The 25,778-nt window shown below is 44.3% G+C and overlaps 1 long non-coding RNA gene across 1 annotated transcript in view; it reads right to left on the bottom strand.

Annotated features, from left to right (window-relative positions):
* Positions 1-25,759, bottom strand: part of LOC138510469 (uncharacterized) — a 58,990-nt gene extending 33,231 nt beyond the window's left edge. The window contains exon 1 of the long non-coding RNA XR_011280396.1: positions 25,573-25,759. This is a non-coding gene — a long non-coding RNA (uncharacterized lncRNA). The remainder of the gene's footprint in view (positions 1-25,572) is intronic.
* Between the last annotated feature and the right edge of the window lie 19 nt (positions 25,760-25,778).

Here is a 25,778-nt window from a genome sequence, read left to right as displayed (position 1 = left end):
AAGCTTGGATTGCCCCTGTTTTGAAGAAGCCATCCCTGGACCCATCAGAGGCTGGTAACTACCATCCCATAACTAGCACACCTTTCCTGCTCAGATTTCTAGATAAAATAGCTCACCAACAGATCCAGGATTATTTGAGTCAGAACAACATCTTGGGCCCTAAACAGTCTGGGTTCAGAAGCTACCATAGCACAGAGTCTACCTTAATAGATCTAAAAACAAACATCATGAGCTCTATGGATAAGGCAAAATCTTCTCTCCTGATGCTTCTGGACCTTAAAACTGCTTTTGACTTGGTTGATCACGCCACTCCAGTGGTCGAAGTGGGCGGGGGCTGTCGGGAGCAGTGCTCCTCTACTTTTTTAAATTAAGTTTTAATGTTCCTATACTTTTATTTTAAAAAGAAACAGTTCTGGTATGGTTTCGTTTTAAAATAAAAGTGTAGGAAGAAGTTGAAACTTGCACTTTCAGTGCCCTGCACTGAACGTTCCCCTAAACAGCAGGAGCATGTGTTTTGTGGTTTGTATTGGCGTGGGAGGGTGCGTGGCGATGAGGTTTTTGGGGAGCGGTGCAGGCCAATAGGGAACATAGTTCCACTACTTCTTTCCGTATATTTCGACCGCCGCGCCACTCTAGTCACTAGGCTTCAGGAAACTGCCTCTTTCTCCAAGGAAGCTGCCGGCAAGGTATCATCATTCCTCTCTGATCGGACGGCCAGAGTGTATAGTGAGACGGCGACTGCAGAGGGCTACCAGAGAGTTCTTGTATGTCGCCAACATTGTTTAACATCTTCACCCTGCCCCTCTTTGAGATGCTGGATTAGAAGGAATTAAATATGCAAATTATGCAGACGACTCTCAGTGTCTCTTCTCCCTTACCGGCAATCATGCAGCAGACTCCTTAAACCATCAATACCGCCTATGATCTCATTTATAGATGGCTGATGTTCAATGGGCTGGCCTTGAACAATGAAAAAACTGAGATTATGGTTTGAGGCACTAGACAGAGCTACGTGCGCTCGACCCCACGTTACAGTCCTTTAAGGTGGCAGACTGAACTTTAAAATCTTTATCAAAAGTCAAGACCCTGGGTGTCATCTTCGATTTGGGAACTGAGCATGAACGCCCATGCTGGCCACCTAGTCTCTTGGTCCTCATATTACCTGAGGCTTCTAGCATTGATTTGTCCCTACCTTAGCGAGAACAGCTGTGCCACAGTGGCTTGTGCCATTATTGGTTCTCGCTTGGATTACTGTTCTAGCCTTGGGCAGGGCGAACTGAATCGTCTTCAGGTGGTCCAGAATAATGCTGTTTGCGTTGTTTGTCATATGCATAAAACAGACCACATCTCTGTGGCCTGAAAAGCTCTTCACTGGTTGCCTATAAGGAAAAGAATTTCATTTCGCACTTTATGCCTTACGCATGCCTGTCTTTATGGTAAAAGTCTGATCTATCTCTCCTCGCTGCTGAGCTGGCTCCCAGATAGACAGGTTCTGAGATCCAATTCTGCCAGTCTGTTGCTAACCCCGAAAGCCAAACTCTGCCTGGTTCTAGAAGGGTGTTTTCCACTGGCAGCTCCTCGGTTTGGAACGCCTCACCATTGGACCTAAGGGCTTGTGCCTCTTTAGGGATGTTTAAACGTCAACTAAAAACATTTCTGTTTGAATGAGTCTTGCCTACTCCCAAATTCAAACTGATGCTCTTTTTGATCTTCTGTGTCTGATTCACTTTCTTCTGCGAGCTCCCTCCTTTAGAATAGCCCCCCCCTCCGCCTTGAGCTTGACATTCTCAAATTCCTGAAGCTCCTTAAGACTTTCCTCTTTTCCTCCTCCTTCCCTCCTTCTCTCCTATGCTAATCCCACAGTTGCTGCATCGGTGTCCTTAGCCCTTATGCATCTTCAGGGCCTTGACCTCCCTCACCAATTCTTCCCAGCTCCGGTCTATCCTTTATGCACTTGCACGTTCTGAATACTCACATGGCATACTAGGTTCTTCCCCCCTCTGGTCTTAATAATGTTTTGTAATGTATTTCCCTCCCTCCCTCCCTCCGTGCCCTGTGTGCGCTTTGGAACAGTATTTTCCTATTGTATAAGCGCCTAACAAGCAAAAAATAAATAAATAAATACATACATACATACAAACCATTTGCCCTTTTATGATAAATCCTCTATCAAACAACTGACTGGAATCCTTGTGTAAAATTTGATTAATCAAATTCAAGGCCATGTGTTTCACTTGCAAGGCTTCAAACGATCAAGGTCATTTCTCCCAATGCCACATTATCACAATAAATGACCTAGTTCACCAGATACAACTGATCACATTATGCAGCCAACCAGCGACAGCCGGAGGGGCGTCATTGTATGTGTGTAATATGCATGAGCGGCTGAGCGCAGCGAGAGAGCTTGCACCCAAACAAGAAGGACTTAGGGGGCAGGGGAGTGTTCCCCAAAGAACATTTTTTTAAATAATAGGTTAAAATGCTGCATTTCACATCACTGTCTGTCAAAAGTTGGGTAAATAGTCACAGATTGCAATCAATTTTGTATGGTTGCTCATGCTGAAAAATCCCAATGAATGAAAGTTACCAACAGTACACAGTACCATTTTCCAAGGCATTTTCATTATGCCTTTGCCCACAACATATACAAGTATATAATACAATTTCATGCTGGCTGTGCCTATACATGTCCTTGCTTGCCTATACATGTCCTTGCATGCTGCACCAATATATGCCAGCATTATCATACTAGCACTTATGACTTGGCCTGCCCTTTGTCTCTACCGAGTAGGCACTATGCTCTTCGATCGGGTGAGGTCTCTAGCATGTTCAGATCTCTCAATGGGACTATGATGACGTATAACTCACAACTCTAGCCACGTGAATACACAACCACTCACTGTAAACAAATATCCTGGATTCCGAAAATGGGCTCAACAGCAGTTATGCTCAAGCATGAGAAGTAGACCGGCTTTGTCTCACCGTCAGGGTACTACGCTCTTAATTCAGGTGAGAAATCTGACAAGACTAAGTGTTTCAAGTAACAACGATGTACGCCTGTTATCAATACTCAAACCCTACACTACACCTGGAACACTCAAAGTGCTGGTGCACGTACTAATGTCAGACAGGCACAGCACCAACAGCACGGCCTGGTTAAACGCTGGATTCCCTGGCCTACTGAGTATCAGTCCTCGTATCCAGGATGTACTCACAATTCTGATAAAACAGAACTGGATGTAACTGCACATCAAGAAGGTGCTAACAGATAAGCAATAAGACACAGGGATGAGCATAGATTGGCAATTCGCTTGGCCCAGTAAAGGTTAGGAATCACGCAATTGAATTCAGCACTGTTGATATTGTTAAGCCAGAAAGATGCATCCAAGCTTGGTAAACAGAACTAATGTCACACTGGACTGAGAATGTTTCTGGAAGAACTAAAGCACTGAACCTCTAAAATACGGAGAAATAGTTACCTCTGGAGGCACTGGGAGGTAAGCAGGAACAGGGGACCTCCTCCAATTGCACAGACACTCAAACACACACCAATATGGAGACTCTCCCCACTGCACCAACAAACAATAGAATACAGCTATACCCCTCGATTAATTCGTCCAAGCTGCACACATAAATATACACCACCATAAACACCAACAATCTTTAGAACGCAGCTATCCTTCACGAAAAATCAGCATAGCTGCACACATAACCTCATATACAAGGACCGCCGCCAGAATGCCGCTACCCCCATGTCAATCGACCTTGCTGCATACATACTACTGACCTCACTCAACCTCCACACCACTCTTAGCATTAGAATGCAGCTACACACCATGAAAAGTCGGCCTGGCTGCACACATACAGAGTGCACCCAAGCACTACTCACTACCCTACTCTCTCCACTGACTTCGACTACGGTCCTTAAGCGCATTCAACCCACAGTGCTTTGAGATCATATCAATGGTAAAAAGGCACTATACAAATGCGCAATAACATAACATAACATTTAAGAACTCCCAGCCATTAAAAATGCCATGTCACAGAAAGAAAGTATATCCAGGCTGGTTATACCAAGATAGGCCAGTGTACCAAGTAATCACACTTATGTTTGCTTTTACCTTTGAAACAAAGTACAAAATGCCATGGCACACAAATAATACATGGCTAGACTGTAGACACCAATTTCAGGCAGTCTAGCCACCTAACAACACTCATCAAGATTGTTTTAAACTTAATGTCAAGTAAAAAGTAACAAATGCCATGCTACAGCAAGAAATTAAGTGCACACTGAGATAATAGGCCAAGCTAGCCACGTAATAACACCTATCATGTCTGCTTTGCCCTTGATTCCATGTTAAAAATGTCATGCCATCTTAAGAAAATAAATTCAGACTGGCCCTCCTGTAATTTAGGTCAGTCTAGCCACGTAATAGCACTTATGTTTGCATTTCCCTTAATGCCAAGTGAAAAATGCCACGCCACATTAAAAAAGTATTTACAGACTGACACTAGCAGTGCCAATTTGCATATACTTTCTTATTGTGGCATATCATGTTTTACTTGGCATTAAGGTTAGTGCAAACATGATAAGTGTTGTTTTTTAAGTTTTTGTTGTGCATTTGTTTAAAATAACCCTTTCACAAATACACACTATCCAAAAATCTAAAAGAACGTCATACAGTATAAAATGTGATGTCACAATATGACTAAAGTGCATACAATATAGACAAGAAATAAGTAGAACCTCCATATAACAAGAGTGCGTAGATATTCTAAATCAGGTAAGACTAGATCAGTTTTAAAACCTGGCATAATATAAAGTTGTTTGTATATCAATCAATTTTAAGTATTTAAAAAATCTTTAAAGCGTAATTGTTAACGAGATAGAAGTCTCAGAAAAGCTACGTGACCGAAAGGAAACAGTCTCAATAAAACTGCGACTGTATTTCCCAAAAAACAAGATGTGAATAGCTTTGAGAGAAGAGCAAACGATTGCAAAAGCAGAGAAACTGGGGAAGAGAACTTAGTTTTAAGTTTTTCCGAGTTGAGATTAAATGAAACCGTTAGGAATTTTTTCCAAATACAATGGACGAATTCCCCATTTTCTATGCTCCTGGGCCAGATCATAGTAAAGCTTATACTTAGAAAGTATAGAACATGTAGCCAACCAATCCGAGTCCCACCATCGCTGTTTATCCAAATTTTGGGGACAGGGGTGTAGTACAGGAGCCATTCATTGCAGATGTGAAGGGTGCGATCTCCGTAACCATACTAACCGATCTCCTATTTGCAACGGAAGGACCGGATGATAGAGGCCTGATGTGGAGTGGCTGGTGACCCAGGGACCACATATCCCGCTCAGAAAAGACCCAGGCTTTTAGGGTTTCTGGACCTATTTTCCACAGACACGGCCACCATCTTGGGGGGGCGCGCCTGTGGCTTGGAGGGCCAGTTTCCCAGTGCCAGCAGCCAAACGATGGAACACCCTCCCTCCTGACATCAGAGCAGATTCTGCTTTCTGGTCTTTTAGAGCCAAAACTAAAGCCTGGCTCCTCAGTCCAAACAACTCCTAAGCATGTCTAATCCCCTGCCTGATAACCACATACTCCTTGAGTGTGGTTCCTCTGATGGGTTGCAAATAATTTTGCTAATGTTCCTAATCTATGTAAATACATGCACGAATATATGCAAATATATGTATAAATATAACCAATAATAATGTATAAATATAACTAATAATAATTCGCCATTGCCCATGTTCGGATCACCTGCTCTTTGACTATGCCTTCAAGGTGATCTGTAACACACCTCCAGTATCCATTTCTGCAAAAAGGTGAAATGTATCCGACTTCTTCCTCGCCTTTCGGGATCTGTACTTAATGTGTGTAACACTATTTCTCTGTCTAAGTATAAGTGCCCAGTTACCCTTGCGTTAGGTGCGCTATATAAGAAAATAAACTAAACTAAACCAAACTTGGAGTGTTCTCTGTGATCAAGTGTGGTGTCACAGCCAGGTAAACCGGAAAAATGGTCTCCCTACTTATGGCGACCACCTGTGTGAGCTACGGGCGGGGTTAGAGGAATAATTGGGCTCCCGGCCCGCGCATATACTCTGGCACATTGTCTGGGCTTTAGACAGTGTCAGCTCCCTTTGTTGTATCCCCGACCGGGAGGCTGTTCCCATGCTGGGATTCCAGGAACCACACTTGGCCCGCAGTGCGGCTTGCAGACGGGACAGATTCCCTGCTCATTGGAAACTCTTTTTCGAGTCCCGAATGGGGACATATGGTCGATTGGGCTTCCCAGACCTTCAAGATATCCTGGTGAGCAGGAAGTAAAAGGGGGGCCTGGCCCTTTACTCGGGTGGATGCTTTGAATGGAGTGGGGAGGAGCACTTTTTTGGTTCCCTTCATTATGACCCTGCTGCAGAGGGTGCGCTGAGGGACTGCCCCTAGATTGAGCACACCAGGACCCCACAGTGACCCTTAGGCTGCAGAGTCCCCACCATAGCGAAAGGCCAACAGAAAATGGACCAGTATCTGGGCACCAGGAGCAAGCAGGGCAGTTATGCAGATTGAAGCACAGCCCTGAAACCAACCCACACGACGGAGAGGGTGACTATGGATGGCCCTTTGGAAGCTATAGAGCCTCCGAAATATCTTTGGTAAAAAAAATCCAGGAGATTGGTGCAGACGTTTCCTTATAAGGGTGGATTTGTGCAAGGGGGTGACTGCTGCCGAACAACGGTTCAGAGATATCAAAGACTCATTGCTGCTAAAGCAGATTGATGGTCTAGCAATGGCAACAAAGACTCTTGAGCGAAAGAGAGACGACGCGGAAGGGCGATCTCAAAGATGCAACACAGATTATCGGTTTACCTGGCAGGGAAGAAGGTCAGTGTGCAGGGTTGTTTTTGGAAAGGCTGCTCCTGGATACCCCCAAAATCAAGTGCCTTTCGAAATTCTTCACTATTGAAAGGGCGCGTACGGTGCTGCTATGACAACCCCTTCCAGATGCTCCACCCAGGGCAACGGTGGTGACATTGTTCTACTTCAGGGACAGGGATGCTGTACTGCAGTAGGCACAGAGTAATGCTTTATTCAGAGTGGGGTCTGCCCATATCCTGCTGTTCCTGGATTTCTCCCAGGATGTGTGCAGAAACAGTGCTGATCCTTTGATATGGTGAGGAAGAAACTAAGAGATGAAAATATTAAATGTTTTTTCCGGCCAACCTGAAAATTATGGTGGATGTTACCTTGCTGTTTTTCAGGAAAGTGCAGGATCTTTGAAACTGGCTAGAGACTCAACCCCTCAAGGCCAGAAGTCATGGATCACATAGTTCCCATCTGCCATTGACGACAGTTGTGCCAGAATAATAATTGCTTACCTGATGGTGATGGAAGACCGTGGATTGACTCAGACTGAGTCTGCTCCGAAGCATTGAGGAGTACATAAACACTTGCAGTTCCAAGCTTGAATACTTGTTTGGCTTCACAACTCATTATCTAAGGGGAAAAATGTATGGATGTGCAGGAGGACCTACTGTCCACCCTGTTTCATTGGCACCATATTGGAATTACATCCTGATGAGCACTGGAGTCGCTGGGTAAATACTCGGCAGTTGCTTCTGGCTGCTTGATGGGTTGGGAGGACGGAGAGAATTTTTTAGTGGACTTGTGTTCTATGTTCATTATTTAATCATCCAGTTTGGTGTTTGGAGAGGGAAATTATTTGATGTGACATGTGGGTGAATTCCACAGATGTTTACACCACAAGAAAATGTGGTGATGGACGGTTGGATTGCAGAGCTACGGACCCACCCAGCCCATGGTTCCATGGTCCATATGGAGGGTGTGGTTCGCACTTGCGAATGCTGGGATTCTGTGGGCCTTCTTTGCAGGTATTCTGGGGGTTTTCCCCTTGTGGTCCAAGGACCGAGTTTGTCTAGTTTGGTTGTCAGTTGTATGGTTATTATGTTGGGAGTTGGGCGATGGGGTGGGATACTCAGTAGTGAGGGGGGGTGGAGTCTGGCATTTTTATTTTTATGGCGGGAGTCAAAATACAGGATGGCGTGAATACTGTGCATCAATGGAAGGCTGGGGAAGTTCCTCTGCAGCTAATCTTTTGAATGTTGTGACATGGATCCTATTAAGGTGAGATTGGTTACGAGGAATGTACGGGGCCTTGGCAATAAAGGGAAGTTTACAAGAATAGGTAGCTTTCTGAAACAACATGTGATCCAAATTGCGCTATTGCAGGAAACTCACCTTCTGGATTCTGACCTGGAGGATGTGAAGCACTCGTGGGGAGGAGTGGTATTTGGTTCGGATCACTCATCATATGCAAGAGGGGTCATGATTTGGGTGGTGACAGGCGTCCCTATGCACATTGAAAAAAAGGTGGGCGATTCGGCTGGTAGGACAGTGATATTGAAGGGTTGTTTGAATGGGAAATAAATATGTCTCATCAATTCTTATGCACCAAATATGGATAACAAAGATCAGGAGGTTTTGGAACAGACTGGAGCTTATAGATATGACATTTTCCTTTGGGGTGGTGATTTTAATTGCTTGTTGGACCCTGGTTGGATAGATCAGATATTACGTTTCCCTTTAAAAGATTATCATCCACATCTCTGAACCACCTGGTGAAGGAATTGGAATTGGTGGCACTGTGGAGGTGTTATTCTGACAACTCCACTCTTGCAACCATGCAGTCTTGGAAGGAGAAAACGCTGGCTATACCATCCTGGGGGTTAAGGGAGCGGAAGCTTTGGAAGACAGGACGTTCTGGTATCATATTAAGGAGGAAATATCTTCCTTTTTTGACAGAAATGGGGAATCCATTGTGGGCTTTCGCCTCGTGTGAAAGGCTGTTAAGGTCACCATTAGGGGGCTGTGTATGGCCAGGGCCTCGGGGTTGCGTACACCTCTTCACAGGTCACTAATGGGATTTGTACAGGCCATTAAGAGGTTGGAGGGGGAGATAGTGATGGAGAACCAATGCAGAGACAACCTGTCCAGGGAACTTCACAAGTATTGGGAACTCCAGGAGTCTCTAAAGAAATTTGAATCTCCAACACATGGTGCCTGCTCATGGCGAAGGGGACAAGGCAGCTCGATTTTTGGTATGGTTACGCAAACAGGAAACACCTAGATCCACTATAAACCTGATTTTACGATAGGTTAAGAGCTTTGATGTCCTCACAAGAAGGGATTCATGCAGTCTTTCAGGATTATTACAAAACCCTAGTGTTCAAGTGCAAACACCTATGAAGGGGGAGAGGCCTCAGATGTGTGAGCACAGGTTCACTTACTTCATTTGTTAGATGAAGTTAGGGTTGCATTAGATGCACCGATAGGGGAGGGGGAAATCTGATGTGCTATTCATGCTCTGCGGAAGGGCATTACACCGGGGTCCGATGGGCTACCGGAGGAATTTTACTCAACCTTCATAGATCTATTGGTACCTCAGTTGCAGAAAGTATATAGTTCTGCTCTGCATGTCGCAGCTCTTCCGGAATCGATGCGTGAGGCCATGATCATGGTATTACTCAAACCCCAGAAAGATCTGAGGTATTGTCACTATTATCGACCGATTTCATTGATCAACATAGATGCTAAAATATTTGGTGAAATAATAACTTTGCGTTTGCTTAATATAGTTCCTTCCAAAATATCGCCAACAGATTGAGTTAATAGGGGATGGAATGGGATCTAGAGGGGACACGTGCATAGGACAAATATTGCAGATGGCATGGAAGAGACTTATGACCAAATTCCAAGCGATTGCTCTTTCGCACCTTGATTTACCTATTGAATTTGACAAGGTTCTGTTTGGGAATTTTAGGGATATGGGTTTTTCCACCTTGCAGTTTAATGGTTGTAGATCGTTGGGAGATTTCTTTAGGGAATGCTCTTTGCTTTCATTTAATTAATGGGTGGAGGAATATGAGATGCCGTGAAGACACTTTCTGAACTATGCCAGGGTGGTTAGGAGAATGGCTGAATTATGGACAGTTATACCGGATGAGCCAGAATCCACCCCACTGCTGCAGGAGGTCTTCTCGATAGTGGACAGGAGGAACAGAGCACGTTCAGAGAATTATAAAGTATTATTGCATAGGAGACCTGTCCTTGTTCTTGAAATTAGGGGAAAATGGGGAAATGATCTGTGCTATGCAATATCCGAACGGGAATGGCCTGTGATATGGGAACAAAATAAAAAGGTGTCCAGGAATGGAAGGATCAAGTTGATTCAGTTTAATTTCATTCACAGGATCAACATGACTCCATCTAAGATGCATATCATTGTCCCGGAGATGCCTCATGCATGTAATCACAAATGGTCGGCATTCTGGCATATAGTTTGGGAGTGCGATCAGGAAGTGATAGACCGAATCAACACATGACTTCATAAGTCCCATGCATGTGATCCGTCCTTGTGCTTGCTGGGAAAATTACTGGGGAACAAGAAAGAGAAACAAAGGATACAAATTGCCCACTTTCTATTGTTATTGGCGAAAAGAAGCATAGCGATGTCGTGGAAGTGTCCCAGGGGCCCACTTATCCCACAATGGGTGGTGGATATAAAAAGATAGGGTTTAGCTGAATCAGAAGTGTTACATCAGGAAAAAGAGATGGATATTTGTGAAAGGCATATTGATTGACTTGGGGCAATTGTTGAAGGCTCTCACAGCTTCTCCCGATTTAAACCTTGTGGGTAACTGTTAGTTGAGTTTGTTGCTGAGAGGAATGAAAGGTCAAGTTGGTATTTCTAGATCTGACGGACCGAGAGAGAAGGTCCTGACAAGTAGAATATCTGAATTACCATTTTGTTTTGGGGATACTACGCAGCCACATTACTGGTCTGTATTATAAGAGGCAATACTGTACATGCTAAGACTCCTTGATTGTTTGTTTGTTTTCTTTTATAATTTTAAAAATTAATTTTAAAAAACTTTTTAAAAGTTTGGGGACTTTGTCAGATGGTCTTGTGTGCAATTTTCCAAACTGTTGCTACACCTTCATCCCCATCCCTTCAGGTAGTTGGATCTGTGTTTTGTGTAGAGAGTGCGCAACTCAAGGAATGATGCGGTGGAGGGAGTAGAACTTTCCCGAGTAATAGAGTTCCAAACTACTCTTGCTTTAAGAGACAACAAACCAAGCTCAAAATGAATTACAGCAAGGAAAGACTTGCACGACATTTCACCACAATCTGTTTTCTAGTAAGTTAATTTGCTTCGAGACAAAAGACAGTATGGTTTCAATGCCATAAATTAGCTTCAGTACCACTTTAGCGGTGTAACATTTAATAACTCTGAGCGTAGAATATCTTCCATATTTATTGTTCATTTCTTTTGGTAAATGGTTATCAAATTTGGCTCAAACAAGGCTGTTAAAACGGCTTTATTCGTATTACTATAAACCATAATACCTAAATAAGTAATGTGATTGGTAACTTCAAGAGACATTTTATACATTGCTCATCTATAACCATTTTTTTCCTATTATTTGAAAGCCTCATGACCTTGCTTTTGGATATGTTCACTTTTAAATCATTAAGTGCTGCGTATCTATGAAAGGCCCCAGTAGTCTCGGAAGGGCAATTTGTGTATAGTCCAAGAGTAAGACATCAATCGCATATGCTAGCCATCGGAGACGAGTATAATCTAGGCAGTGGGGGGGGGAAGCTTCGAAGAAATCATCTAAATCAGACACATAAATATTTATTAGGCAGTTACCTCCCTTCCACACCAGCTCAAAACTATACAGTGATATCCTGAATTCGTCTTATCTGGACGTACTATGATTCCATTCAGAGCCGTAAAAACTCTTGGATTTTGGCTTGACTCAACCATCTATATGTCTTTCAAATCATTAACACTCTGCGTTCTATAAACTTTTAGCTGATGTTACTCAGACAAACTAGACCCCTGCCATTGCATACACATTCTGCCACTATAGTTAGAGTGATAGTGGGAGCTAGGCTGGACTACTGCAATTCCATCCCTGCAGGTGCTACTGGATCTATGATCCACCCCTTCAGCTACTACAGAATACTGCAGCTCGCATTAACAAGAACCTCCCAAGACACACCCATATATCGCCAGCCATGAAGTCGCTTTATTGGCTTCCAATTAAAGCTAGAATCTCCTTTAAGCGCTCCTTACTATAGCACATAAAACTTTGTATGCCCCTGTATATAAAGAAAGATTTAAAATAGCACCTCCCACAATGCCTACAGAGAACACCATATAAACACGCTATGTCCATTGCCCACTTTCAAAGAACTAGAGGCTATGGGAGATCCAGCACTCTTAATGCTGCAAAACTTTGGAACGATCTTCCACATAACATACACATTATAGAAAATCATCTTCTATTTCGCAAACATATAAAAACATATCTGTTATAACCTGGCCTCTTTTGTCTATATGGTCTTGTAGCTAGTGAGCTAAGATACCTGATTGGTTGTCGCGCCTCATTCCCCGGCCCCCACTCTTTTGGGTGGCCAATACAATACAATACGATAGGGAAGATTATTCTAGTAGTTAGAGAAAGACACAAAGATTTCTGAGTGGTCAGCATAGAAAGAAGTATAAAGAGAATAAAGAAAAGGACCAAAAACACAGCCTTGATGAGCCCCAGACTGAAGAGGAAGAGGAGAAGAGCGGGTACAGGTCGAGGTGATAGAGAAGGTAGGGTTGGAAAGATAAGAGATAAACCAAAGTTAGGCAGTGCTAGAAAAGCCCATAGACGAAGGAGTGGTAAGAAGAGATGAGTGATCAACAGTATTAAAAGCATCAGAGAGGTCAAGGAGGATCAGAATAGATGACTGTTTACCATGATGAACAGTATGTAAAGAATTTGTAACATACAGTATTGCAGTCGCAGTTGAGTGCATCTGGCAAACACCAGATTGATAAAGAGGAAGAAGATAAGGCAAGAGGTTTGGTTAAGACCATATCTCACTGCATCCTCCACCAAGTGTCTGCCCCATACGATCCCAGTCGCTGATAGATTGTGATGCCAATGAACTTAAGGTAAGATGAATCAGTTGCAAGAACTACTCTTCTCAATACAAAACTCGACGTCAGAAGTTCAAGACATCAAAACGAAGAGCACTACCCTCTGTCAAGAGTTAGCAGCCCAAGAGGCTTTGATGCTGTAATCTGAAGGTCGTTACTGAGTGATATTATGGATCCCCAAAAATATTTTATACGTTTTAGGATGTGTGCACTGTGGGCCTCACATGTAACTCCCTCAAATATCAAACAGACAGAGCCAAGGCAGGGTTTGAGATGTCAAACCTGAGCCACACCGCATTGCCTTGGCCCACCTGCCATCTATAGATAATGTTAGTGGCCCATCTCACTTAAAACAGCATCAATCTGCTTCTTTTTTTTTGTTCGGGCTTTCAAGGGGATGTTTCATCGCCCAGACATGACCTAAGCAGCACAAGATACCTTGCTTGATCTTCTGCAAGGATCACAGGATGTATTTGTGCACAAAACTCGGTTTAAACAATTAGCCAAAGAGAAAGGTTTGCCAGATGAAGCCTATTTCACATTATAGAGACATGATCTTAATGATGAGTGAAAGGATGAGCTGGCAGGGGGCCCCTCGACCAGAATGATTCTCTGCCCTGGTTACGGTGGTGCTCCGATTAGTCATCTGTTGGTAGGTACAGCAGCTTGATCAGAAGAAGGTACACTTCCATATTCCACAAATGCTATACCGCTCTCCAATACAATCTCTGGAGCCCACAACAGATTCAGAGCCTGTTGGGCACTGCATATTGACCCCCAAGGATGGAGTCGGCGCATGTCTCAGGACTTGTTCATGTGCTGAAAATCTAAAGGACATTTGGTTAGAAAATGCCAGGTAGCTCCTCTAAGGAAGTCGGGAAAGGACAGTGCCTATTCCTAGTGGGGACCAAGAATAGGGAGGCTTCATTTAGTCCCAAAGCAACAGTCTCATGCTCCGCTAGGCACCACGGACTCCCTGAGATTAACTTTTTTATTCAAGTCTCAATTTGCCTTATAACTGGGATACAGACAACTGTTCTCGCTCATGTTTATGGACTGGCAGAGAGCTCAAAGACAATGGGCCTCATTACACGGATGGCGGTGAGGATTTACCGGTTTACCTTTTCGCAGGCGTTAAAAACCAACCCGCAAAGGGACCCAGGGAGCTTATTACGGTACCGCAATTTGCGGTACCGTAATTAGAGCCTTCCCCATTCCAATTGAGCACTATTGGGCAAAAATGGGAATGGTGAAGGGCAATGGTGGAAGGGGGAATTACCGCCCGCCAACCTTGGGATGGGGCGGTAATTCCCCTTTCCCCCAAGGCGGTGCCGGTATTTTACCGGCATGAACAATGGCGCTAATAGCGCCATGGTTCACCGCCTACCGTGTAATGAGGCCCAATATCTGAGCCCTTGATCATAAAATTCCAAGACAAACCACGTTGACAGCACATCCAATAGAGGGGCGAGATGTGCAACGGTTATGGACAGGACCAGTTACTGAAAAGACACAGGATATTGACATGGCCATTTCGCAACATAAGGAAACTCTTTCTTTCCACCTAGTAAGAGCTTCCCATTTCTCAGGCATTTAGGACTACACTGGCTAGAATTACGCAGCCCCTACATTAACTGGCCCACATGCACCTAGTTCTTGGGTTCTGAATATTGTGTGCCACAGTGTATACCTGCTTTGCCAGTCACGATACATGTAAAGTCAAGCCGAGTATATAACTGCCACTACAACATGATATATCTCTCATATTTCCCCAAAATATTGTGATTTTCTGGACGTTTTTACTAACTCACTCTTCCTGTACATGAGTGGCAGAGCCCGGAACAGAAAGAGTCAATGCGAAAGTAAAGTAAAATGTGTCTTTCCAGTCGTAAAAGATCTTCACAAGGTCACCAGCAAAGAGAGAGAGAGAGAGAGAGAGAGAGAGAGAGAGAGAGACATATTTAATGGTGTAACTTCATGATATGGAAATAGAGGTTGGACTAACATTGCAACTGTGAAGATGCCCAACCCACCTTTCTTGTCTAAAGTAAAGGTTTGATGGAGATGGAATGTCACCTATAAATGCGCGTTAAAGCTCGTCTGCACCTTAAAAATATCTATTACATTACTGAGCACAGTGGAAGACATGTGAGTTACTACAACTTATATTCAAAACAGCAATATTAATCCAAGCAGGTGATATTATCACTGTACAACGTCCACTCACAAGAGAGCAAACAACCACCTCCATCTGTAGAAGCCCTCACTATCAAGTGCAGAGGTCATTTATCTACCTAACCACCATGCTACTGACACCCAGTACCTAGACAACCATTACCCAACCCCCAAATCCAACCATCAACCACCAGATTATACCCTTGGCAAAACATCACCTGAGAAGCATTAGAAAGAAATCCTCAAATATGACTGCCACTCAGCCACTGTACCCACTCTCTAAACGTGCAGAGCCACTACCACCCACCAAATGATCAGTCCTAAACCCATCATCAGTCTACATATTCACCCATATTCTTCTGCATAAACATATCAAACCAACCACTCAGCCGCATGTCCACATTCCAATAAATACAACCACCGGCCAAAATTCCACACTGAAAACATTGCAACTTTTAATGGTTATATGTGGATCTTACTGACCACAATTACAGAGTGGTAAATTTAATCACGGAAAAAAACACTGAATTTCTTTTTAGTTTTTTTTAATTTGGGGGGCTGGCGTCTGCCTCCCAAGCCCCCCTATTTTCCACCCTTTTAAAGCTACCCTAAGCCCATCACAACCCATTTCAACCCCTTACCCCATTACCCTTTATATATTTATTTAATCTTTTTAGTGTTTTTGTCCGCTCTGTTATGTACCACTCTGTTTTGTCTGCAATAAAATGACTGGATTTCCTATTAATGTCAGCAGTTGTTTGTATTCTGCGCCAACTCACCACCATAGTACTCTCAAAGCGCATGAACCATGTTTGAGTTAAGATGCATTAAGTCCCACCCAGGGGACAGCAGGATCTTAGTCTGCTTATGATAGATTGACCAGAAATCCAGTGTGGAATAAGAAGCAGTAAGAAGTGAGTTCCGGTCAGATGCGGTCCGGAGTATGAGGAAGGTGTGCACGCGGTTGCAGGGTGGGTGCGGATTGATGTATTGTGAATATATATGTGAAGTCTGAGTGCATGAGGGGCTCAAGATGTGATCGAGCTATCCTAAGACTAGTGGAGGTATGGTTGATCGGGGTCACCGTTGGGTGGACAATATCTAATTATAGGATTAGAGAAATAAGCTATCAAGGCCAATGACATCAAAGTCCAAAGATTAATATGTGTTTTATTGTATATAACAGCTTTGGAGAGAGTGTGTATAACGAGTTATCGGAGGAAGGGGATACAATGCAGTAAAGTAAGACTAATCTAACTTGTCTCACTCTAAAATAGATAGGCACGTGTAACGTACTGGAAACACCCATTAACTTCCCTCAATTTTACAATCATAGGTGAATTTTAATAACCCAGACTTCAAGCAAAAATGTGCAACGGAGACTATCACTCCAACTCGCCCCTGCCACCAATAGACCAGATTTCTCTCCTAATCCACCCCTTATGCTTATGGTGGCATATAAGTGCCCAGATAGCCCTGGGTTTGGTGCCCTATGCAAATGACAAAAATAAATAAATAAAAATAAATACACAAGCAACCAACAAAACATCAAAGACCTAAAAGGTTTTTCAACATTTGCTGTGTGTCACAAACAGCAGACGCTTTAGGCCCATACTCCAAGGTGAAGAAGAAGCAATGGAAATAGTGCACTACCAGGCAGAGCTGGCCCTCAAACCACGAAGGATAATACAAATGCTTTGTTAAAAAACAACTCCTCTACTAACAAAATGAAAATATTCCGTGCTAGTTAAACACAGCCTTGAAAACCATCCAACACCGCTACCCAAAATTTGACTAATACAACAACCTAATTCTACTGGAACACCCCATTTTCCCCTCAATAATCTAAAGCCCCCGAAACACTGAGTTTCTACGATGCCAGGAGGCCTCATCAATCCCAAATTCACAGAGCATCGGTGTACCCCTAAACCACTAACACACAAGAGGCTGCACTATGCTGCTGCTGATCACAGTCACAAGACCGCTAAGACTAATGCTGTTATACCGCTCAAGGCTACGTCGACACAACCTTCAGCTATTGGGTCAACAAACCCCTGTTGTTTGCAATTCCATGTAACCAAGCAAGATAGAAACATTTTCACCATAAACCACCCCCCCCCAAACTTCTACTGAACGTTGTCTTTTCACATAATGGAAGTCCTTCAACGGTTATGAATCAAATGTTGAACAGCACACCATGGACCTCATTACGACCCTGGCGCTAATGGGTTAATGGCGCCGTAAAAGGCTGCAGCGCCGTTAACCCATTAGCGCCTGATTACGAGGTCCCTTCGCGGGACCCGATTTAAAGGCTGTTCTACACCAGCCGTTAAAGTAGGGACCCGCAAAGGGACCTTGGTGCTAAGTCCGGTACCGCAATTTGCGGTACCGTACTTAGCGCCTTCCCCATTCCCATTGAGCCCTATGGGGCAAAAATGGGGAAGGGCCATGGAGGAAGGGGGAATTACTGCCCTGCCAACCTTGTAATGGGGTGGTAATTCCCCCTTTCTCCATGGCGTAGTCAGTAAGTTACTGGCATGGACCATGGTGCTATTAGCACCATGGTTTTCCGTCTGGGTCGTAATGAGGCCCCATATCTCGAAGTACCTCAGAAATACACCTCAGCCTATCTCAGACACCCACCAAAATAATACAAAGGACCGCCATATAATTTCTGAATCACCCCCATCTGCCCAGTTCCTTTCAAACGCCACATTGTTTCACCAAAATGTTACTAGGGCACCCAATTCACACATGCATCATCACAAGAGACGGCCCTGAAGGCTAACATGGGATATATGGTACCCTGCATGTTCCATTAGGCTAAAGCCCCACATCGCACCTTTCTTACTAGATCACGTCTTTGGCCATACATACAAAATATGGGTTCCACTCAGAGCAGCAATCAGTTCACTTAAGCCACCCCCATGACCCCATGCAAAGCAAAGTGCATGTATTAGCCAAGTACATACACATTTCACTCTCTCAGTTCATGCCTCTGGCCATTCCTCCCCGCTCCAAGAGGTTCCGTCCAAAAGCCTATGGTCCTGCCATAAGCATGAAGACCTGCCACACTCCTCTCACAGATTTCACATCATCAACCTGGTGCATAAGACACACGATCACGCACCTTGCAACCTCCTCTTCCACCTGACCAGTGCCGCAATCAAGTCCAAGGTTTCGATGGATCCATCTAGGCCTCAGCTGCGAGTCTCAGCCAGTCGAGTGCACTGGGGACACTGCCTCGAGAAAAGGGATCCCCAGCACCTGCTGCCATTAAGCCTCGCTACAGAGCCCTCCTTGCATCCCCAATCTCGTGCTCACCTCCCTTGCAGATAGTAGAAGACAATGGCGCTCCTGACATAAACGCCTTACAAATGCACAATAAAAGAAAAAATTAATTTACGGAGCCTCTTCCACGCACTACAAGAAGAAAGTCCAACCCAAATCAAAATACACAACCCGCATTACCAAAATAATCCTGCACAGAATGGCTACAAATGCAAAGTCATGCACTTCAACCCATGCCTTCACTATTACATGCCACCATGCTACAAGCTTACTGTATGAGGGTGTCTATTCCTCTGTGATGGAGGAATGAATACCCTATTCCTCCCCAAAACCTGGCTAGCACAAACATTTCAACGTTGTCGTACACAGAGCCCAACCCAACAACTTAAAATTGTAACAAGCCAATAGAGAAGGAAAATGAGGAGGAGGACTTTGCTGTTGCAGACAAAGACCACCTAAGGATGACCACAGCACCACCACTAAACATCCCAAACTGTGAATCTCTCCTCCTTCACTTAGTCTTAGACCACCAAGCCAACCTTTCATTCCTATCCATCTCGGGACCGCCAACATACAACCCTCCTTTCACTGACACATTTGTAGATGTCATTACCAACATACCACCTGATCATACCAGAAGACTTAAATATCTGGTTTGATGAAGAAAACAGCAAGTCACCTAAAACACTGACAAATCAATCATCAGTGATGCATATACAACAATTGGTAAAGGGAATGACCCATTCAGCATGGCACATTTTAGATGCAATCTTTTTCAAATGAAACCTGACCACAACTGCACCCCAGTGCAGATTCTCTGGAATGACCCCCTTACAATACCCTTTGTGATGCATCTACCAATGCAAATACAAGCTAATTTCCCCAAAATGTCTCCAATTCAAAAAGCAAACTGGAAATCAAAAAATACCATGGACCTAAACACCATACTAGAAACCACAAAACTACAGATGACTGTCCTTGACTCATCCTTCACTGAAGGAAGAACGGCGACAATCCAAAAATGAATTACAAAAACACTAGATATTGCCCCAGAAAAACCATTCACTCCCTCGTGAAAGAAAACAACAGCAATATGGTTCACATCTCTCAGAGCACTGAGAAAACTAACAGGACACTGGAGGAAAAACAACATACAGCGGAAAAAGAAATCACATATCTAAGACAGATATGACTATACAAAGCCGAAATTATGAAAGCAAAAATATATATATATACTAAGTAGAGCGTATCACAAACTCAAGCAACACCCCGAAAGAGATGTTCAGCATCATCACTGACCTTAGAAACTTGACAGCCTGCAACAGCAAACCTGCATCCCTCACACAAACTGTGTGATGACCTTGCAAACCATTAAAAGAATTAAATCACAAGCATCCAGCGAGTCTTCAAGAGTATACACAGAAACACCAACAACACCCCTAATCAGCCACCTCTGGAACAAACCACAAGACTAAACTACTTCTCATCAATTTCAACAGAAACATTTGCCAGCATAGTGAATCAAAGCAAAAGCTCCCTGGCAGACCCTTGCCCACCGGAAATGTGCAAGACTATCCTCATCCATAAAACATCTGCAGAATACTTCCACAATCTCTTTAACCATTCACTAGAAACAGGAATAGTAAATCTACTGCGCAGATTGTAATCCGCATAGATCAAAACAGTCCTTAAATACCCCTCAGGAAACACAGAAGACCTAACCAACTACCAACTTATATCAAATGTCCCATACTCGGCGAAACTCCTAGAATGCTACCCACACAAACAAATCCTAGAACATGTAGACAACAATCAGATACTAGACCAGCCACAAGTTGATTTCCATCTGGGACGACCTAAAAGTTAATGCTGACTCCAACATCACCTCAGCGCTCATACTACTAGATGTATCAGCAGCCTTTCACACAGTCTACAGTGAAATCCTCATCAAAAGACTGAGGAATTGGAATCAGCAACAGGGCTTTACTATGGGTAAAATTGTTCCTGACAGAAAGATCAGAAACAAGGTGACTAACCCCCTTCAACTCAGCACCATGCACTACTCAACATCTACATGACCCCAGTCATCAATCTCATCAAAAGACATGAACTTGCCTGCTACAACTATGCAGACAACACACAAATCATCTAAAATCAACACTACTGGAGAACCAGACCATAACTTTATCAACTGCTTCACAGAACTAAACAATGGGAAATCGACCAGAATAATCCAAAAAAGATTTTAAAACTCTGAATATTAATGGACTCGTACATCGTCAACCCAGTAGTAAAAAAGTGCGTCTTTCACCTACATGAATGAATGGAACAGAACGATGGATCGATGGAACGGATGGATGGATGGATGGATGGAACGGACAGATGGATGAAATGGATGGATGGAACGGATGGATAGAGGGAACTGATGGATGGAACGGATGGATGGATGGATGGATGGATGGATGGATGGATGGATGGATGGATGGATGGATGGATGGATGGATGGATGGATGGATGGATGGATGGATGGATGGATGGAACGGATAGACGGATAGTCCGGATGGCACAGATGGATAGATGGAACGGATGGATGGATAGAACGGATGGAAGGATGAAACGGATGGATGGATGAAACGGATAGATGGATGGATGGATGGAACGGATGGATGGATGGATATGATGGATGGATGGAACGGATGGATGGAATGGATGGATGGATGGAACGGATGGATGGAATGAATGGATGGATGGATGGAACGGATGGATGGATGGATATGATGGATGGATGGAACGGATGGATGGAATGGATGCATGGATGGAACGGATGGATGGGATGAATGGAAAGGATGGATGGAACGGATGGACGGAACGAAACAGATGGATGGAATGGATGGATGGAACAAAGAAACGGATTGATGAATGGATGGAAAGATGGAACAGATGGATGAATGAAATGGATGGATGAAATGGACCGATGTTAACATGTAAATGTTAACATGCCCCGTGTATCACTGTGTACCCTGTTTTCCTGTTCCCCATGCTGTTGCTATATATCCCATCCCCCCTCCTGTCGCTGTAAACCCAGCCCCCTGTCTCTATGTGTTTGTGTGTTGCCGTGTTCCCTGCCACCCTGCTCACGTGCCTGGTCTCAGGCGCTTTAAAGATAACCATCATATCACATCACTACGCTTACTCTCTACTATACACCATCATACAACTAGAACACAGCTATACCCCTGATTAATTCGGACTAGTTGTTCACATACGAATCCGACCCCATGAACACCTCATCACCCTAATAAAATGCAGCTAGCCGAGCATATTGCGGCCTAGTTGCACACATATGCGTCCTTCAGGCCTAACGCAGCCAGAGCCCAGTTTAGGTGTCCACCCACCAGACTACACACATTCAAATGATATCTTCTGCACCACACCTATCGCTAGGATGCAGCTACCATCCGGCACTTACATCAGCTGCAGACTTATCTGCTGCACCCACGCACCCTACGACTCTACCTCTCTCTACTGACCAGAACTACGGTTCCCGAGGGCGTTCAACCTACCAAAGCTTTGAGGTCATACAAATGATGTATAGAGCGCAATATAAATGCCAAATAACATAACATACACACAATCAAGTAGATACTACCTTTCCTCACTTTCCCAGACTGAGCCCTCGCCGTCCTTTCCCTCATCGTTTCAAAAGTAGACTACGCCAACAGCATCTATCTTGGAGTGCCGGGTTACCTTACCAAAATCCTACGGCGAATCCAGAACGCAGCAGCAAGACTACTCCCCATACTCGCTAATGAGAACACCTCACACCAGCACTGAGAACCCATCATTTACTTTAAAACACTGTGCATAAACCATTGAGCAATCCACAGCCAAGGAGCAGAAATCATACAGGAAAAAATCTCCATCTACAAACCAAACCATTGCAGTCCAGCAATGACATTCGCCTCGAACCAAAGCAATATTCAAAGTTGAAATTTGGCAGATCAGCATTCTCCTGGAGGTGACACTGCAGCCTACATGCTGGCGATCCTTTAAGGGTCACCAAGCATGCCTGTCACATCACCTTTGGGTGGTCAGGTGGGGCATTAGGTCTGTCCTAAGCCCAGGAAATAACATCAAGGGCAGAAGGGGCACACCATTTTAGGCACATCCTTATAAGAGCTCCAAGGGCCAGGAAACTGCCTCTCTTGCTGCCTTGCCCCCATGACTCACAGCACCCAATTTTGGAAAACCACCCATCCCTTCGCAGTTGCTATGTTTCTGTAATTAATATTTATCAAATCTATTTTCGATATTTTATATTTATTTTATTATTATGAATATTTGATTTGTAGAATGATTGTAAACTGATAATTACAATTGATACGATGATTTGTTTACCAGTGTATTCGTCCAGTGAAGTATGGTGAATATTGTGATGTGCAGTATGATATTGCACACTGATATGTACAACATATACTATGGTGATGTTTACCAGTTTGTTCAGCCAGTGGAAGTATTGTAATTATCGCATTCATGGTCTGTTTTGCAAGTGTGGGGGCAGTGTTGACAGGGACCCAAACAGTTTGGATTACATCATAGCTCCATAATATGCTGGATTTTGAATCCCAATCATTTCCCCTAGTTGTGGATGAGGGTTTAATATGTCCTGGAGGCCAATCCGCGGGGACATTGGACTGGCACCCCGGGTTGCCCATGGGGTTTGAGGCAGGTTCTGGGGCACTGGGAACCACCCTCATATGTTGCATATGTTTTCTGGGATCTCATATATGAACTATATAATATCTGTCCTGGTTAGACATGCAGGTTTTCCGGGGCTTGGGAAGTCCGTCTGAGTTACGGCAAGTACATCTGGGTCATGGAAATTGTTTGAGGATGACCTCTGAGGTGGTCCCCGTCAATACTACAGAAAATGTTGACTGTGACGAAAATATAATTCAAATAAATGTGGCCATTTAACAGCCAGATCAAGTGTTTCATTCGGCTCTTCTATGCAGGTGTTGGAGTTGAGGGCTGCGCATGTGTGTCTCCTATGCATCAGCAAAACGCTGGAACTCACACCCCAAGGAAATACAAACAACAGAAGAACACCTAAAATTCAGAAAATTACTAAAAACCTGGCTCTTTAACTAGGCTAGCTAAACAGGAAACACCATCAAAGAGAAACAGCGACCCACAACACAAGGAGAGACACCCAAAACCAAAAACCTGATAAAGCGAAACCGGGTCAGACCAATCTCTTCACTAACCCTAATAAAAACGTTCCAGTATCCTCACCTTCAACCACCAAACAAAACACACACACCACTACCACAGCAGAAACTTGAAAACACCACAAACTGCACACACTCTGCAACACCAAACTCAACCCAACGCATTACAGAAAACTAACCACAGACACGCAAACCACCTCATACACGCTCATAAACCAAAACACTGACAACCCTCACCAACTAAAAGCAAACACAACCCGCGCCAGTTTTTCCAAAGTGAAGCTACCAAGAGCACAACAAGGCTCACGTGCACTCCATCTCACTAACTAACCCTCCCGAGCCTTCCTTATTTTTCAGATCCGCCAGAACACCTGTAGACCAGGATAATGGCAGCAGTGTGCAGTATTAATCACAATAACATAACATATTATTATGTTTATTTAATTTGTCTTACACGCCACTTGCCCGTCGGCGTCAGGCCACACAAACAACAAGACTAACAAACAGATAAGGAAGTGGAAAAAGGGGAGCAAGATAACATATAATTTAGCCCGGAATATATGGAAACACCCACACAAACACCAAAGTGTCATGAAAGGCTCAAAGGCCTAGCCATCCCTGATCAAAAGACATGCTCAGGATGTAACACTCTAAGGTGTCAGGGGAGAGCACAGCTGCTCCCCGGGGATGAAATCTTCCCTGCGGGGGAAACCCACCAATGGCAAATCAATAATTCGGCTCTTTGATAGCTTTCAGGCCCATAAGGTCTGCAAATGGGGAACTTTGCGCTTTCACATATCAGGCACGCAACACCATTGAGCTAATCAGGCTTCAGCATCCCCCAGGAAATGTGAGCCACACATAGCTTTTTGTTAGTCAGAGAGGGGAAAGAAGCCTTTCCTGAAACCGGAGGCTGTGTACATGCACAAACGCAGCACCACTTTAAGGCTAGTTTCAAGAATGGCTTCCCTCGCCTCTCTGCCTGGCAAACATGGAATGCACACATCAGCCCCCTCCCCACTGATGCGAGCAAACATATAACCACGTTATGTGTTCTTTCACATCCATGGGCATGGGGCTGATGTGCACACGCGTTATTTGTTGGGCAGAGACTCAAGGGAAGCCTTTTCTGAAACTAGCAGGGTTAAAGGCTGCTGCATGTTAGCTCATTAGGAATGTATGCATTTGTAGGAGTGTGTTTGTAATGTATGTGTGAATGAATGGGTGTGTGTGAATGAGTGTATGATGTATGGGGGACTGGGTGCGCATATAAATGAGCGAGTGTATGGTGAATGGGATGTTTAAATGAGAGAGAGAGAGAGAGAGAGAGAGAGGGTGTGTGTGTGTGTGCGTGCGTGCGTGTGTGCGCGCTTAAGCGTAATACTGGGCTGCTACCATTTGATACTTGGGCCCCACGCCAGACAACCCTTGTGGTAGAACGGTAGGACGGAGCCTCCAAGTTTACCCCGCCCAGATTCTGAAGTGGCCCCTCCCACTACCAGTTAACCCCCCCCCCCCCCCCCTCACTACCACCCCCTGTGAAATGTAGGTTGCCTTGCGCCCGGCCCTGGCAAATCTTCTTTCTAAAATGTTCCGCCAAAGCACCCAGCATGTCTGCCTTTATTTGCTGGCAGGTTTTCCTCTAGCTTGGCCTGCTGCCAGCGCCGCATACATTACACCCCTGAAAGCATTAACATGGAAAGTGTCATTGTCAGACAGGTTTAAGAGATTGAACGATGGTGCAATGGGGAGGGGGGCGGCAGAAGGCAGCCGAGGCGTGGGTGCTCCTGCTTTTGCAAACCTTTCAGAAACGCCTGACGCATCCGGGCAGGAAGTCGTTACCTGGCTCGGCCAGAAATCGGACTTCGCTGACACGGCCCTGTATCTGCGATCAATCAGGCGGGAGAAAAGGGGTCTTTCAAATGAACTGCGCCGCAGTTGCTTAGCCTGTTTTACAGCCTGACCTAGATAGGCTGTCAGATTTCCATAAAAGCCTGGCTCGTTGCTGGAGAAGAATGGGACACTCTGTACGCCTCACTGAAAGTCTA

The sequence above is a fragment of the Ambystoma mexicanum genome, chromosome 6p (genome assembly GCF_040938575.1).
Source record: "Ambystoma mexicanum isolate Mex_15411 chromosome 6p, UKY_AmexF1_1, whole genome shotgun sequence".
Taxonomy (NCBI): Eukaryota; Metazoa; Chordata; class Amphibia; order Caudata; family Ambystomatidae; genus Ambystoma; species Ambystoma mexicanum.
This window is presented reverse-complemented; position numbering and strand designations above follow the sequence as displayed.